Raw genomic sequence first — 6,552 nt, 5'->3', positions numbered from 1 at the left:
GTTGAGCATAGATGGCTACTATTTAAGGTGTTTTTTGATCATATAGCTCTGCAACAGTTGTATTTCTAATACATCTTCGACTTTTACATACTCGGCTTCGAGCGTTCCTGATGTAGGTAATTGCAGAAAAGCGTTTTGGACGCGTGACATTTATAAATTGATGTTTTTTTTTTCAACGTCTAGAAATAAGTACATCACTTAATACATTTGATGCGTCCAAAGCGGTTTCTGTTTTTACCAATCCGGAACACTTGAAACAAACAAAAAATCGTAAAGGTCTCCACAGAATCATTTGCCTCGCTTGAAATGGCTGCTGATCATTAAAAAATGCAATGTTGAATTCTAAAAACCTAGTCAATTTATCAGAAAGATATTGAAAACCAAAAAACAAATCTATTTTTTCTTTATATGCTATCTCTTTATCATAATAAAGCTTCTGTCCAATTTCGTAACCCTCTATCTGTCATTTTGCTTGGATGTCATCTCTTAATCATAAAAAACTTCTTGTCAAGCTCATAAAATTCTATGAAGGTTTACCAAGTTAATGATTATTTATAAACTTTAATCCAATACTGTTCCTAACTGTATCTAAATGTAAACTGCAAAATATTTGCCCATTTTGCAGTAACAGAGGGGAAAATTAGGAAAAAAAATTGTGGGAGATTTTGCTCTGAATACTTTCTTCAGGAAGTGCATTTGGCCTAGTATCGTAAAAATTCCATGAAAGTTTAAAAGTTATTGATGTTTTTGAAACTTTAACTTTAGACTGTATCTAAATGTTAACTGCAAAAATAATACCAACAATTAAGTCAAGGTATCAGTAAAAAACGGAAACATAAAAAAAAAATCAAACTTTTCTTCTGGATATCGTTTTTGATCGTAAAAGCGTCTGTTTACGTTTTATAAAAACCCATGAAGCTTTAACAAAGTTAATGAACCTAAATACCTAAACGACGGACTAAAGACTCTCTGCCTCACTTCCGCAGGATTTGCAAACGCATGAAAGTGCAGGATGCATAACTTCTTGACCTACATGACTAAAAGGAATTTTAAAAGAATTATAGTCAAAATCTTCTAAAGGCAATTTTTCCTGAGACAATTGTCGAATTGGAACTTTAAATTCTTAATAATGTTCAAATTTATCAGCAGAAAACTCAAGAAAGTTAGGACATAAGTCGTCTTAGTTGCAAAGCAGAAACAGTGGGATAATGATTCTCTCGGAAATCTATCCATTGCTAGAAATTATAACAGGACTATCTTCTTTCGATATTTAAACAAAGACATGTTCTTATTCAAACAAAACATTGTGTACACGTTATTATCTCGCGATGTAATTTGCAATGTCTGTTGAATTTTGAACTAATTATTATAGCTGTTGTCAAAGGTTTGCCCTTCTTTTTCAAAGTTTTAATGGCCACAGATGGTATCCAGGCCCCAAATAAAACGTGTGAATAGTGTTATTATGTGAATAAGGAAACGAGATGAACTACAGATTACAAAAACTATGAAACCTTTATAGTATTAAATGATAAAATGAAACCCAGGGAAACACGAGAAAAAAATATTGATTCACAATTTTCACCAAGGTGCGAAAGTTGAAAGATCTTAGGTTTTCGTTTAGACGGACGACGTGATGAGGTTACCAGACCTGCTTCCCTCATAGGCGACACAGGTAAAAATACATTGTAGTATACATACCTATGCCAATTAACAGATCAGGTAAAAACAAAAACATAAGAGTAAAAAACTTTTGGACTATCATCTACTCTTATCGGAGTGAGACTATGAAGACCATTACGAAAATAAACTGACAACACCATGGCTAAAACAGACAAAAATAGTACAAAAAGCACAACATAGAAAACTAAAGACTGAGCAACACGAGCATCTGGGGAAAACTGGGGGGATAGCAGGTACTCCTTAAGGGTAAACAGATCCTGCTCAACATGTGGCACCCGTCGTGTTCCTCATGATTGTACAAACCCGTTAATAATTCTAGTTCGATAGGTCATATTCGGGAAAAAGGGAACGGGATTGTAGTTACATTAGGAACATATCCGCTATCATCTGTGAAACGGATATTCGATAACGGTCAACCAAGGCGTGATGGCGTCTGTAAAACTTACAAAGGAATAATTTCATCTTCGCCACTTGGACCTCTTGGTTAAATAGCTTCCTTGTGAGCAGCAACCCTCTATGAAGGAAATCATGATAGGAAATAAAGTCTTGGAATATCTTATCAACTGGGAGATATATATTTCAAATGCAGGCGCTGCTGGAATGTTGCTACATAGAAATGGAAAGTTCACAATTTGGAAGCTGAAGTCATCTCTTTTGTCGTAAAGATTTGTTTTAACCGACCCTTACTATTAATTTCTTATGTAAGTCAAGATATCAGGCAGACTAAACTGCATCTGTTGTATCCTTTATCTCAAGTTCGATGGGATAGATGCGTTCAACATAGTCATCAAATTCTGAATTATTTAGTCAGTAAACATCATCTATATAGCGGAAAGTAAAGTTAAAGGATACTGCTAACTTCTGATCTTTCTTTCTAAGAAGTTTCTGTATGAAGTCAGCCTCATATGAATTAAGGAACAAGTTGGCAAGAAGAGGGCACAGTTTGTGACAATGAGAATGCCAATTATTTTTTTTTTGAAAAACACGTCCTCCAAACGTAACAAATATGTTGTCAATCAAGAAATCAAGTATCTTGATAATTTCAGTTTCAGAAAATTTATTGATTGAATCAGAGTATTTTTTTACAAAGTAGGATTTATCCCTCCCTAAGACAAGATACTTATATCTACGTTGGCCATTCTTTTTTATGAAACAAAGCAGGACCAACTCTTGCAATTTGTTTTAGTTTTGAATGGGGAATACTTGTGTAAAGTGTAGAAAAGTCAAATGTATTAATACTATTGTAAGATGAAAGAGTCTTAGATTGTATGTATTCTAAAAGATCTTTGGAATTTTTTAGTATCAACATTTGACACACGCCACCTCTAGAACAGGTAGTTTTACAATAACTTTGAGGCCCGGCTTTGATTGCTGTTAAAATTGATTTTAATAATTTAAAAAAGAGGTTTCGTGGAGCACTTGGAAGACAAAGCAATATACTGTTTTTTCTAAGGACACTTATGTAGTTTAGGTATCTAATACAGTGATAGAAGATCCAGTTCTTAGTGCAACATACAGACAATTTTTCGTTTTGAGCCAAACATTGATTGTTTTTTTGTTTTTTTGTTTTGTTTATTAAATACAAATTCTTGCATAAATAACTTCAGCTTACTGCCTATATGTAGATAAGAAGATGTGGTATTAGTGCCAATGAGACAACTATCCATCCAAGTCACAATGTGTAAAAAGTAAACAGTTATAGGTCAAAGCCTTCAACACGGAACCTTGGCCAACACCGAACAGCAAGATATAAAGGGCCCCAAAAAGACTAGTGGAAAACAATTAAAACAGGAAAACCAACGGTCTATTCTATATAAAAAGCGAGAAACCAGAAACACGTATGAACCACACCAAAAAAAAAAAGACAACCACTGAACAATAAACTCCTGACTTAGGACAGGTGCATAAAAATTCAGCAGGTTTAATCGTTTTAACAGGCGCCAACCTTCACCCTAACCTGAAACAGTGGTAAGACATTACAACATAAAAAGACACACAGTAAAATATCAATTGAAATGGCTTAACTCGATCAAAAAGACAATACACAAAAACAATTAAATAAACACTGAACGAATAAGTTTGATCTGACATAATATAAATAAAAAAAATGCTTCAATGTCAAAAAGACAACTTTAACCTAGGACAAAATGGCCTTCAATAAAGTAACGTACACAGGTAAAATTAAATATAAAAATATATTATATAATAATATTTATACCGGTATATGATATTCATTACTAATTCGTTAATTCTTGACATCTGGTGAATGAATTATTGCTTTGCGTTGTGAGCTAAGTTGAAGATGAATTAAAAAGATTAGTTTGTATATCTTTGTTGTTCCGAGAATAAAAATCTCCATTAAAAGTTGGATTTTAAAAGAATATTGATGTTGAAGTATTCACATGAACCATATGTAGATTAATAACTACATTATAAACAGACCTGTTTCGTTGAATCACACTTTGCACAATTTGATTTCAAGTGTTTCATCAGTTTCCCTATATTCTTCATAGCACAATATATCTGACATAAACACCATAAAACGTTTTATTCCTTAACTTTGAAGATATTTTGTTGACATACTTAACTTAGTATGGTAACATAGAAATACGTATATTTCCACGAGGTAGTATTCGTAACACCTGAAGAAAAAATTGTTCGCGTAACATAAGATACTGATTTAAAACCACTTATAAATGTGTATACATCTGATTGTCGTGTAGTCTGCTTTCACTCTGAGTTTAAGTCAGTAATAATGTTTGTTTGTTCCTACAGAAAAAAATAACACTTTTGTGATCCCTTTTATAACCTTGGTAGACATCCGCACCATCAACATATATCCTTGTAAAATTATGTTTATTGCTTAAAACAAATATAAATGCATTTAATCAAAAGTTTAATATATGAATATAACATTTCTGTTTTCTCATTGGCTACATGCATAAGGAAGCCTCTTTTGTAAAACATTATATATTCACCAAGGGAAAAATCATGAGGTGTTAATATAAGATTTGGAACAGCTATCTTGTACTAAATAGTAAATTTCTAAACAATGTCAATGACGTATATTTATGACGTCATGCACATTCTTGTTCTTGTTTTTTCTTTTTTCGGTGTTACTTTTTTTTTAATATTTCAACTTATAAACATTTTTAAATAGTCACACAATAAATCAATTATTGACTTTTGATATCAGTTGATACAATGATTTATTCTTTATTGCAATGTTTTATTACTTTGCAAACAGTATGTGTAATATTACTTCAATATGAAAAAATGTCCGTATTGGCCAACCATACAACACGGATCTGTGTCCAAACTTGTCTATCTAACCAGAAATAAAATACTGTAATAAAAGTAGAAAAAAATAGTCAAATTAAAAGAAAATCATCATATGACTAAATCTTCTAAATTTCGAATCCCGGAAAAATCAAATGTCTCAAATTCACTCAATTATTATATTACAATTTTTATTGATACTATTGGTACAAATTTCATTTTAATTCATATACACGTACATATGTATTCCTCTTTTCAATATGGTATAAATTTGTTGAACAATATGACATATTAATGATATTTAATTTGATAATGTTTGGGAAGTAAGAATGTGTGCATATGAAATAAAATGCCATATGAAAAAAATAAAGGAAAGTTAAATAATATTAGTTTCTGTTATTTTAAACAATTCATTAAGGAAATCCTTTTCTTAATTTAAAAAAGGGTTACAAAAGCAATTATTATACAACTTTTTACTGAAAAAGCCGTAGCAACCCGGATATTATTCCGGATGACACATGTACAACTGTCATATTTACCCAGTCTAAGATAGATACAACAGACAACAATGTATCCATCACATCTTTATATTTACATGTTTGTAATATATGGAAGTTCACTTAGTGGTGAGTTCATTATTTTTATCATAATAATAATTTATAATATAAAACAGGTAATATACATGAATAATTCATATATCTATATGCATATATATAACAGATCTTAAAATGTAAACGCCGTTCTTTAATTAGTATACAGGATGAATAATTGTATATCCATGTATTATAAATTAACAAACCTTAAAATGTTAACGCCGTTCTTTAATTAGTAAACAGGATGAATAATTGTATATCCATGTATTATAAATTAACAAACCTTAAAATGTTAACGCCGTTCTTTAATTAGTATACAGGCTGAATAATTGTATATCCATGTATTATAAATTAACAAACCTTAAAATGTTAACGCCGTTCTTTAATTAGTAAACAGGATGAATAATTGTATATCCATGTATTATAAATTAACAAACCTTAAAATGTTAACGCCGTTCTTTAATTAGTATACAGGATGAATAATTGTATATCCATGAATTATAAATTAACAAACCTTAAAATGTTTATGTCGTTGATTAATTATGATACATGATCTACATAAAATGAATATTACATTGATAAAAGTCGAATTTCCAAAAAAGCAGAAAACTGCGAAAATATACCTACAACTCATATTGCAGTACTATGATTTTTTTTTCTAAATTCTTGTCAAACAGAAACTGTACCGATATCGAAACTGCAAATAGTGAACTAAATTAGAGAGTTTCGCCAAAAATACTTATTAACTCCGCTTCGAATAACAATAAATTACAGTACAATATTAGTACGAGCAAGCAATAATTAAGAATATACAATACTTTAGTCTTGGAGAAAATAATTTATTTATTAGTTGTAATTAGTTCTAAACTAGCTTTCAGGACCTGCGTGTAATTCTTTTCTTTCTGTTTTTTTTAATGTTAGTTTTGTGTGCTTCGTACTTATCTATCAAGTTTAGCCATTTTATTATTTGGACTGTTTCACATGTTTCTTGTCAGAGTCT

This window comes from Mytilus californianus, unplaced genomic scaffold (assembly GCF_021869535.1).
Source record: "Mytilus californianus isolate M0D057914Y unplaced genomic scaffold, xbMytCali1.0.p SCAF_2, whole genome shotgun sequence".
Lineage (NCBI taxonomy): Eukaryota > Metazoa > Mollusca > Bivalvia > Mytilida > Mytilidae > Mytilus > Mytilus californianus.
The sequence above is the reverse complement of the archived record's forward strand: the minus strand, read 5'-3'. Positions refer to the sequence as shown.